The sequence below is a fragment of the Pistacia vera genome, unplaced genomic scaffold (assembly GCF_008641045.1).
Source record: "Pistacia vera cultivar Batoury unplaced genomic scaffold, PisVer_v2 Contig433, whole genome shotgun sequence".
In the NCBI taxonomy this organism is placed as follows: Eukaryota; Viridiplantae; Streptophyta; class Magnoliopsida; order Sapindales; family Anacardiaceae; genus Pistacia; species Pistacia vera.
In genome coordinates this window covers 1,069,470-1,080,597 of record NW_022196261.1, presented here as the reverse complement: position 1 = coordinate 1,080,597, position 11,128 = coordinate 1,069,470, and the positions used below count along the sequence as shown (strand labels likewise).

General features: G+C 37.7%; 1 pseudogene; it reads right to left on the bottom strand.

Moving 5' to 3' along the window:
- Positions 1 to 221: 221 nt before the first annotated feature.
- LOC116143837 lies at positions 222 to 8,576 on the bottom strand (annotated as a pseudogene).
- Between the last annotated feature and the right edge of the window lie 2,552 nt (positions 8,577 to 11,128).

Genomic DNA, 11,128 nt, shown 5'->3' with positions numbered 1-11,128 from the left:
ATGATATAAAAAGCAAGAACTCTTGCGTTTAGGATAAAAGGATGGACTTTTACCTGCTGTGTCAATAGAAGAGTGAATAACATGAGACATCCATCATTATTTTTATGTTACATTATGTCATACATCTGTACATTTACTTAAACACTGATGCACCCTTATTAATGTACAAGGAATGAACCGCTAAAACAGTGGGATAAAGTAGGAAATACACGGAGCCAGTCATCAAGGCTTGGTAGCTGCCAAGGTGTTCCCAATATCAATGATAAATCGGTATCTAACATCTGCCATGGCAAGTCGCTCCATAGCTTTGTTCACATAATCCGTCGAAATAACTTCAATATCAGCAGTTATGTTGTGTTTTGCTGCAAAATCAATCATCTCTTGGGTCTCTTTCATTCCTCCTATCCCACTCCCAGCCACTGTCTTCCTTCCTGTTGTCACATCTTTTATTAATTAATTCTGCACACCAAACCAAAAAAAACAGCTACAGAGAGGATAACCAAGAAGATTGTGAGTAAACGTCTTACCCAGAACCAAAGGGAAAACAGGTAACTCTAGTGGCTTTTCTGGGATACCAACCAGAATAAGCTTTCCATTGGTCTTCAGTAGACTAATCAATGGCAAAATGGGGTGGACAAATGAAACCGTATCAATAATGCCATCCATTGTGCCCATTGCAGCCTGTCAAATTAAGTGAGTTATTGAGAATCAAAAATTCAATTTTTACTAATATATATAGAATCAGGAAAATGTTAACTAATCACCTGCATTTGTTCAGGGTCACGGCTAACCAAAAATAAATCAGCACCGAGATGTTCCAAAGCTTCTTTCATCTTGCTCGGAGAGGTACTAATTACTGTCACTTTAGCTCCAAAAGCCTTGGCAATTTTATTTTCTTTTTTTCTATTCCTTCTATGTCTTTCTTTTCTATTTTTTTTTCCTTTTTTGTTTATCCTTTATTTTTTTATTGGTTTTTAACTGTAATCCCTCCACAGAGAAGAGGAGCACCAGCATCAAGTGGCATTTTATCAGGGAACCGAACAATGTACCGTTGATTGGTGACCGTATGATCGGAGTAGCCTCCATGTGTGATAGTTCCATCAGCGTTAATGGAGTTGTAAGTGAGTATCCATTTGGGACAGTAATTTTCAAGATTGTTTACACAGTTATCACAGGAGTGGCATGCACCAACCAAGCATCCAACACCAACTTTATCTCCAACCTTCGTTACTTTGCCACCCACTTCTGTCACTTCTCCTACGATTTCATGCCTGCAAATCATGTTATGATTTAAGAATATGGCGAGGTTGAACCGGTAAATAAAATGACGTTTCATGTTGAGCTAGAAATCTAATTTATCATTTACGGAATTAGATTAAATTAGAGAATCTTTAATTAAGGATATAATATAATTTATCATTTACGGAATTAGATTGAATTAGAGAATCTTTAATTAAGGATATATTAAGGTAAATTGATATTTATCACATAACCAACAAATTAAGTTCAATTTTTGGCGGCATTATATAAAATCTTGAATTGAAATAATGCGTTAAGCCATGACAGTATGTGTTTCCATTTTCTACTACTCCTGTGAAAAAAAAAAAAAAATTTCTCAAATAAAATCGATTTTTGATATGAGTTTTAGTTAATTTTTGCAGAATCTTGCTACTAGTGTTATTTAATTATAAAATGCAAATTCAAGATTTGTTATCATTTATTTCATTCACAAATAACGTAAACGGAGCTTACCAAAGAGTAAAAGCACATTTTCTCACTCCAAACTATTGATATGAACATTAATTATTAGGATACATAAAAAGTTTGGGATACAACAAAGTTCTACTACACAATTAAACGATAAACTTATGCTGTATATATAATATTTTTTTCGTTTGTCTATTCTTGTAACCAATATTAATATGATTGGTCTTGACATCAATTTATTGAATAATCATTGCGTAAGTGACATGGTAATTTGTTGTATATATAATCACTTCGTAGATAACATTAGTTCATTGTTTTGGTATATGAGGCATGATATGACGCTTAACCCACTCTGGTTTTCCTTTATTAAAAGTTGGTGCGGTCTACATAAATAAATGAAAGTGTTGATATACTTTTTAATTTCTTCTTGTTAATTAAATCCTTTTCCCACTTAGACTTTAAACAAATTAATATATAAATTTATACTATATATCAGTACATACTAACGTTTTCTTGAGATCATGACAAGATCAATGATTTTGATTTGTGAACGTAATTCAAATACATATACATTTAACTCCAAAAGGTTGGTCTGATGGTAAAAAATGTTTATTCCCTTCATTGGGTTATTGAGTTTGAACTTTGGGACCACCTACCAAAATAATATTGTGGCTTACTAGTTTTTTGAGCTTATAAGTTATTTTATGAACCCAAGAGATTAGTTGATGTGTGCACAAACAGGTCTGGATGACCCGATTTACCCCCCCCCCCAAAAAAACAAAAAAAAAAAAAAAAAGACACGTACGTTCTACCTTAACTCTCCTCAACCCAACTATTTTTGGTGAAGTACGCCATTAATTTATTAGTTGTGTATGATTAGTTATTCTATGAATCACCATGATAAAACTGTAACAAGTATTACTGAAAGTCTGAAACCGAAAAACAAGAATAGTCAGAAAGATCTATGAATTAATGATGCATACCCAGGAACCATAGGGTAGATAGAGTTGCCCCATTCATTTCTGATACTATGAAGATCAGAGTGGCATATCCCGCAATATAGCACCTTAAATCTCACGTCCTCATCACCTGTTTCCCTGCACATAAAATTTAAATATATGTAATTAAAGTTAAAAACTAAAATAGAGATGTTCGTACTTACCTTCTGGAGAAGTTGAAGGGAGATAGATGGCCAGATGAGTCGCTGGCTGCCCACCCAAATGCTTTTACAGGGTGTTATTTTTCTGCTGTGTTTGTCATTTTGATATAGATAAAAGGCAATTAATTGATTAAAAGAGATGGAGAAGTGTATGAAGTAGTCACTTAATGGTTTGGTATTTATACAGATAGACCGATATGCAAATAGCAATAGTTGCTCCCCAGAGTGATGATGTAACGACTGAGCTAAAAGGATTTGTTATGCCTAAAAAATCAGGGCTGACATTAGCCTACGTTAGCAGGCACCAATCAGAGGTCAGAAAGACTTTGCGCCGTCCAAGAGCTGCCACGTCACTCCACGATAGGAAGAATATGACTGTCATCAACTTGGCAGATTCAGGTTTTGTATATGAGTGATAGAGGGCCGCACACTTGTCTGAGCCCCAGTTAATTTGAGGATATTTCCTAAGTTATTAGCCAGTGAGAGTCAAAGAAAGACTTGCACAACACCTTCCCACTTGTAGATTTGTAATCATTACCTTGAATTCCTCTACTATAAATAGAGGACTCCCCCTCTCATTTTGGGGATTTTGATCTTGAAACCTCATTCTGATTATAATCTTTATTTTCAGAGCAAAAGGCAACCTACGAGAAAGAGACTGACTCAATATTTTCTTTGAATATTAAGTTATTATACCTCTGCTTGCTATTCGCTATATGCGACCTCTTGTAATCTCTCATATATAAAAGAAACAGTGGACGTAGGATTTGCTTTAAGCGTCCTAACCACTTTAAAAACACTCTCATTTATTATTTAGTCTTTGCATTTGATTATTTGAATTATTCATGTGTAATTTCTACGAACAACTTAGCACTTTGCACATGCGAGTCGTTGGTGTCAAAATCAAGCATCAATAGTTTAACGCTAGAAGGAAGGCCTGATTTAGTATTCGCTCTTCATCAAGAATCTCTGAAAAATTAGCTTTACTTGTGAACAAATGGCTCGTAGTCTTGAAACCGAGCGAATTAGCACCAATAGCGAGGAGATCCCCCAGGTATAGGATGTTACTTCTCCCGAAATACCTCCAGTTTCCTAGAGTACCGCGGCAGATATCCCCTCAACCTTTCAGCTTGACCCAACTGTGATGAATTTACCTGGAGATGTTCAACAATACTCTCCAAACAGTTAGCTAAAGGCTAGATCGTTTGGATCAAGTCGTACCGCCCAATTCTGACAGGGCAGTGCTACTGCCAAAGACGCCTGTAGGTCGCTCTAAAGCATGGAAGTGGGCAAAAGCCCATGTAATGCACATTACGACACGTAAAGACAAGGGAAAACAAGTGGCAAATAGCAGGCCAAAGGGCTTAAAGAGACTAGTGAATACCGGTCGTGAAGCTAGTAGAATACCTGTGGCTTTGCAACTTGGTGGTATGTCACATCATGAGCCGTCCCACGCCACATCGCATGGGCACCCCCACAAGAGTGCAAGGCAGGGAGACTCCCATTATTGTCGGAGCGGTGGTCTCGACTATTACCACGAGGGAAATGCCCAACGTCCACGGGTCAGTTCTGACCATCGTAGAGGTCGGGATAACTCCCATAGCCATTCATTGCCTTCACATGGCTCCAACTAGTGTGTGTCAAGGTATGCTGAAGGCTCCGACCAAGGCGGGGAAGAGTCCGAGCTGCGGTATTTCCTCAACCACAATCGTGAGGGGCGATGTAACACCCACATCAAGGTACATAATTTTATTTATTCCTTACTACCCTGAGTTGGATTTCTTTGAAGTTACCTTAGACAAATGTGAAGAAAATTCCTTAAAGCTTCATTAGGGGTAAAATGGTTTTTTCACTCATAACTAGATGAAAAAGTGGGGAGTGAAAGGAATCAAAATAATGTGAAGAAGATAATAAAAATGAGGGTATTTTGGTAATTGATTAAAGGATATAGGTAGGATTTCATAGAACGTGCAAAGGCAAAATGGGAATACATGGATATAATATTAGATATAAGGTTTCATTAGAAGAAACCCTAGCCATATTTCAGCCCTTGTACACACCACCCTCACCCCTTTTTCTCTCAAATTTCTTCACCAAATTCCAAAGGGAACTCATAAGATTTGGCTTGGATTTTTATAGATTTTCAATCCTAAAGCATCCAAAGGTAAGATTCTAGCACAAGGAGTGTGACTAAACTTTAAAGTTTTAAATTCTTATGGTTTTTATATGGTCTAGGTCCAAGAGGAAGAGACTTTTAGCAAAAGGAGGTGATATCACACATTCAAGGTAAGTAAACCTAATTTTAGCCTTCATTTGAGCAAGACTTGTGTAGAATGATTCTTGCATGTTTTTATGTGGTTGTATGTGAGAATTGTTGGCTGTTTTTGATGTTGAATGATGCGTAATTTTCAGCTATGAGAAGTAGTGTATGAGTATGTGGTGATTTGGTGAAGTTATGGAAGAATTAGTGTTGAAATTTTTGAAGTGTAGAGAATTGTTGAAAACGGCTAGGTTTGATCTATAGTTAGTGAGTTTTTGCTCAAATTTTGGTGGATTTAGAGAGATGTGGAAGTGTAGCCAACATAGTAGTTGCATGTGCATATGAATTGTTTGATGAAAATCCAAAGAGAAAATGCATGCATGAGTTGGTTAAACCCTATTAAATAAAGGGTTAGAGAAAGGCAAGAATTGAAGTAGAAATATTATGTTGGGCTTAACCAAGTGTAAATGTTAGTATTCAAGAGTGCATATTGTTATGCCAAGATTTAGAATATCACTTGGTCATGTTAGTTCCATGAGAGAAATGACCCTTAGTGTTTGGTTCTAGTTACTTGAACCTTTACTACTTTTTGAATAGCACATGAAAGTGTTAGAAAAGAATTGCAAGTTGATGTGTTACTTTGATATGGCAATTGTGATAGTAGAGAATGGAAGAATATGTCATGACAAATCATTATGCCATAATGAATTTTCACGTTTGTATATGTGAACTTGGAAAGCATATCAAAGAATGGGCTTGATCATGCATACATTGTACAAATGATATATATATATATAGATCTATATATATATATATATATATATATCCTTGATTTGGTAAATGAGAATATTAAAGAATATGTTAGCAAAGAATGAGAAAAAGAAAGAAAAGAAAATGGCTTGTAGATTTCTTTTAAGCTAAGAAGCTAATATGTATTTTTCTCATTTACTAAAGAATGCAAGTGTAAAATTTCCATAGCTTGGAAATTTATTTAGAAATGTGTATAATACCTCTTTCTATTCTCTTTCTACAACATGTTATGTTATAAGGTTGTTGCGATGGGGAACCCGTGAGTGACAGAGATGCCTACATGCATGCTGCCATCAGTGAGCGGCCTTAGTAGAGAGATATAACATTTGTACAGTCCGTTAGCAATGCATGTGGATGAGGACTATACCCAACAGAAAATACCTACATGCACGCCGCCTTTAGTGAGCGGCCTCAGATCAGTAGAACAGAATTAGTACAGTCCATTAGTAGTGCATGTAGATGAGGACTGTACCTAGTATACACTCACATGGCTAGGGTTCCAAATCCATGCCTCAACCTAGTCCAATCGGCAAACCAGAATAGAAAAGAAAAGAAAGAGAAGTAGAAAAGAAAAGAAAGAGAGACAACATAAGAGACAGAAAACAAAAAAGAAAAGAAAGTTCTTTAGGCGCTGGTTTAGATCGCTTCCGTCAAGATCTATTAACTCGTGGTAGCAAATGAGTTCGTTATTTCTGAGACACTTCTAGGCTAATAAGAAGTTCTCAATGCCGTTGAGCTATTTGAGTAACATACGACATGAAAGGAATGAGTCCCTCCAGTCTTATATTGACAGGTTCCAAAGGGAGATGAATAAGGTGGCTAATACACTCAAAGATTCAGTTCAAACTCTTATTATTGCGGGAGTTCACCCGCAAACCGACCGGTGGAAGAAACTGCAATCTAAGGATGATATTTCCCTTATCCGCTTCTACAACCTCACTGAGAAATATCTCAGGATTGAAAATTCAGTGGCTGCCTTGAATCGCCACGACCCCGGTCCTTCGACTAGCGCTCCCAGTCAGAGGGAGGAAAACCGTGTTAGTGAACGACCCAGTTATGCAGCGGAAAACAAAAACATAAACTACATGGATAGTTCCTTAGAACCAAGATCCGAGTACAAAAATCACAGTTTATACAAAATAATCAAATCTGCAGAAAATCAGTTCAAGGTTTAAGAAACATACGCACGTTTGGAGGCTCCTCCAAGTTGTCTCTAAACGTATTTTGCTACCGACCCAAGTGTAGGATCGAACCGATGAAGTCCACACGAAGACAATTGCAAGGAACTAAGGAGGGATTTGCTAGATCCTCCTTAGCCTTAAGAACAAAGAAAAAATCAAAGAAGACTTTGATTCTTTGCAAAACCAAAACTGGTGTGGGAGAGAGATTTGGGGATGTGTTTTTCTTTCCTTTTCAATGAAATAGTGATGAATGAAAAACTTAACCTTTTTCAACTAATGTTTTTCTTTTATAGTAATATTTTAATTGCCCTATTCCCATATGGAATGGGTTTGGGCTCCAACCCAAACACCCCATGTTACCAAACACTCCTAATTAGATATTTATTTTAATTCATCATTATCTTCAATTAAAATCAATTAATATATATATATATATATATATTAACATTTAACAATAATGATAATTTATTTAAATATATGCTAACACATATTTAAATGTAATTTCACTTATTTAATTTTTTCTAACAAATCAAGGTACATAATTTTATTTATCCTACTACCCTGAGTGGATTTCTTTGAAGTTACCTTAGACAAATGTGAAGAAAATCCTTAAAGTTCATTAGGGGTTAAAATGGTTTTTTCACTCCTAACTAGATGAAAAAGTGGGGAGTGAAAGGAATCAAAATAATGTGAAGAAGATAATAAAAAGAGGGTATTTGGTAATTGATTAAAGGATATAGGTAGGATTTCATAGAACGTGCAAAGGCAAAATGGGAATACATGGATATAATATTAGATATAAGGTGTCATTAGAAGAAACCCTAGCCATATTCAGCCCTTGTACACACACACCTCACCCCTTTTCTCAAATTTTTCACCAAATTCCAAGGGAACTCATAAGTTTGGCTTGGATTTTTATAGATTTCAATCTAAGCATCCAAAGGTAAGATTCTAGCACAAGGAGTGTGACAAACTTTAAAGTTTTAAATTCTTATGGTTTTATATGGCTAGGTCCAAGAGGAAGAGACTTTAGCAAAAGGGGTGATATCCACATTAATTTATTAGTTGTGTATGATTAGTTATTCTATGAATCACCATGATAAAACTATAACAAGTATTACTGAAAGTCTGAAACCGAAAAACAAGAATAGTTAGAAAGATGGATGAATTAATGATGCATACCTAGGAACCATAGGGTAGATAGAGTTGCCCCATTCATTTTTGATACTATGAAGATCAGAGTGGCATATCCTGCAATATAGCACCTTAAATCTCACGTCCTCATCACCTATTTCCCTGCACATAAAATTTAAACATATGTAATTAAAATTAAAAACTAAAATAGAGATGTTTGTAATTACCTTCTGGAGAAGTTGAAGGGAGATAGATGGCCAGATGAGTCGCTAGCTGCCCACCCAAAGGCCTTTACAAGCTGTTGTTCTTTTGCTGTGTTTGTCATTTTGATATAGATAAAAGGCAATTAATTGATTAAAAGAGGTGGAGAAGTGTATGAAGTAGTCACTTGATGGTTTGGTATTTACACAGATAGACCGATATGCAAATAGCAATAGTTGCTCCCTAGAGTGATGACGTAACGAGTGAGCTAAAAGGAATTGTTATGCCTAAAAAATTAGGACTGACATTAGCCTACGTTAGCAAGCACCAATAAGAGTTCAGGAAGGCTTTGTGCCGTCCAAGAGCTGCCACGTCACTCTATGACAGGAAGAATATGACTGTCATCAACTTGGCAGATTCAGGTTTTGTATATGAATGATAGAGGGCTGCACACCTGTCCAAGCCCTAGGTAATTTGAGGATATTTCCTAAGTTATCAGCCAATGAGAGCCAAGGAAGGACTTGCACGGCACCTTCCTTGCAGATTTGTAATCATTACCTTGAATTCCTCTACTATAAATAGAGGACTCCCCCTCTCATTTTGGGGATTTTGATCTTGAAACCTCATTCTGATTGTAATCTTTATTTTCATAGCAAAAGACAACTTACGAGAAAAAGACTGACTCGATATTCTCTTTGAATATTAAGTTATTGTACCTCTCTTCGCTGTTCGCTATATGCGACCTCTTGTAATCTCTCATATATAAAAGAAACAGTAGACGTAGGATTCGCTTTAAGCATCCTAACCACTTTAAAAACCCTTTCTCATTTATTATTTAGTTTTTGCATTCGATTATCTAAATCATTCACGTGTAATTTCTACAAACAACTTAGCACTTTGCACGAGCGAGTCGTTGGTGTCAAAATCAAGCATCAACAGTTTGGCGCTAGAAGGAATGCCTGATTTAGTATCTGCTCTTCATCAAGAATCTCTGACCAATTAGCTTTACTTGTGAACGAATGGCTCGTGGTCTTGAAACCGAGCGAACTAGCACCAACAGCAAGGAGATCCCCTGGGTATAGGATGTTACTTCTCCCGAAGTAACTCCAGTTCCGCAGAGTATCGTGACAGATATCCCTTCGACCTTTCAGCTCGACCCAGCTGTGATGAATTACCTAGAGAGGTTCAATAATACTCTCCAAACGGTTAGCTAAAGGCTCGATTGTTTGGATCAAGTCGTACTGCCCAATTCTGACAGGATAGTGCTACCGCCAAAGACGCCCGTAGGTCATGCTAAAGCATAGAAGCGGGCAAAAGCCCATGTAGCATGCACTACAACGCATAAAGACAAGGGAAAACATGTGGCAAATAGCAGGCCAAAGGGCTCAAAGGGACTAGTGAATACCGGTCGTGAAGCAATTAAAATACCTATGGCTTTGCAACTTGGTGGTATGTCACATCATGAGCTGTCCTACGCCACATCGCATGGGCACCCCCACAAAAATGCAAGGCAGGGAGACTCTCATTATCGTCGGAGCGGTGGTCTCGATTATTACCACGAGGGAAATGCCCACCATCCACGGGTCGGTTTTAACCATCGTGGAGGTCGGGATAACTCCCATAGCCATTCATTGCCTTCACATGGCTCCAGCTAGCATGTGTCAAGGTATGCTGAAGGCTTCGAGCAAGGCGGGGAAAAGTCCGAGCTGCGGTCTTTCTTCAACCGCAATCGTGAGGGGCGAACCCACATTGCGAAAAGTGATCCCCAGGTAGCTCCGCTTCCTCAAATTGAAGAGTTACAACGAGCTCTGGATCAACTTAGAACTCAGCAAAATGAGCAAGGGTAGGTCACTGAGGTGTCTCCCTTTTCTCCGGTGGTGTTGATTGCTCTTCTCATGTCGAGATTTAGAATGACCAATATGCGAGCATTCAATGGGAATTCTGATCCGCAAGATCATCTCTATGAGTTTAATGACCTCATGGAGCTTCACTAAGTTTCTAACTTGGCGAAATGTTGCTGCTTAGCAGTGACTCTAGCTGCCCATGCCAGGCGCTAGTTTAGATTGCTTCTGTCAGGATCTATTAACTCGTGGCAGCAAATGAGTTTGTTATTTTTGAGACAATTCCAGGCTAATAAGAAGTTCTCAATGCTGTTGAGCTATCTGAGTAACATACGACAAGAGAGGAATGTGTCCCTCTAATCTTATATTGACAGGTTCCAAAAGGAGCTGAGTAAGGTGGCTAATACACCCGAAGATCCAGTTCGGACTCTTATTATTGTGGGAGTTTGCCCACAAACCGACATGTGAAAGAAACTACAATCTAAGGATGATATTTCCCTCATTTGCTTCTACAACCTCATTGAGAAATATCTCAGGATTGAAAATTCAATGGTTGCCTTGAATCGCCACGACCCCAGTTCTTTAACTAGCGCTCCCAATCGGGGGGAGGAAAATGGGGGAAATAGTAGTAGAAAGTCTGATCACAAATGGGCTAATAATGATCAGAGAAAGGGAAAGAATCAGCGATTTGAGCCCAAAAATTCTTATGCCTAGGTCCCTCATCACGATCGCAATAAGAATCAGTATACTCCGCTGAATGCATCGGTATCAGCTATTTTGGATAAATCAGAAGAAGCTAGTCTGTTTGGAAAGCTGATGGCCATGAATAATCCCC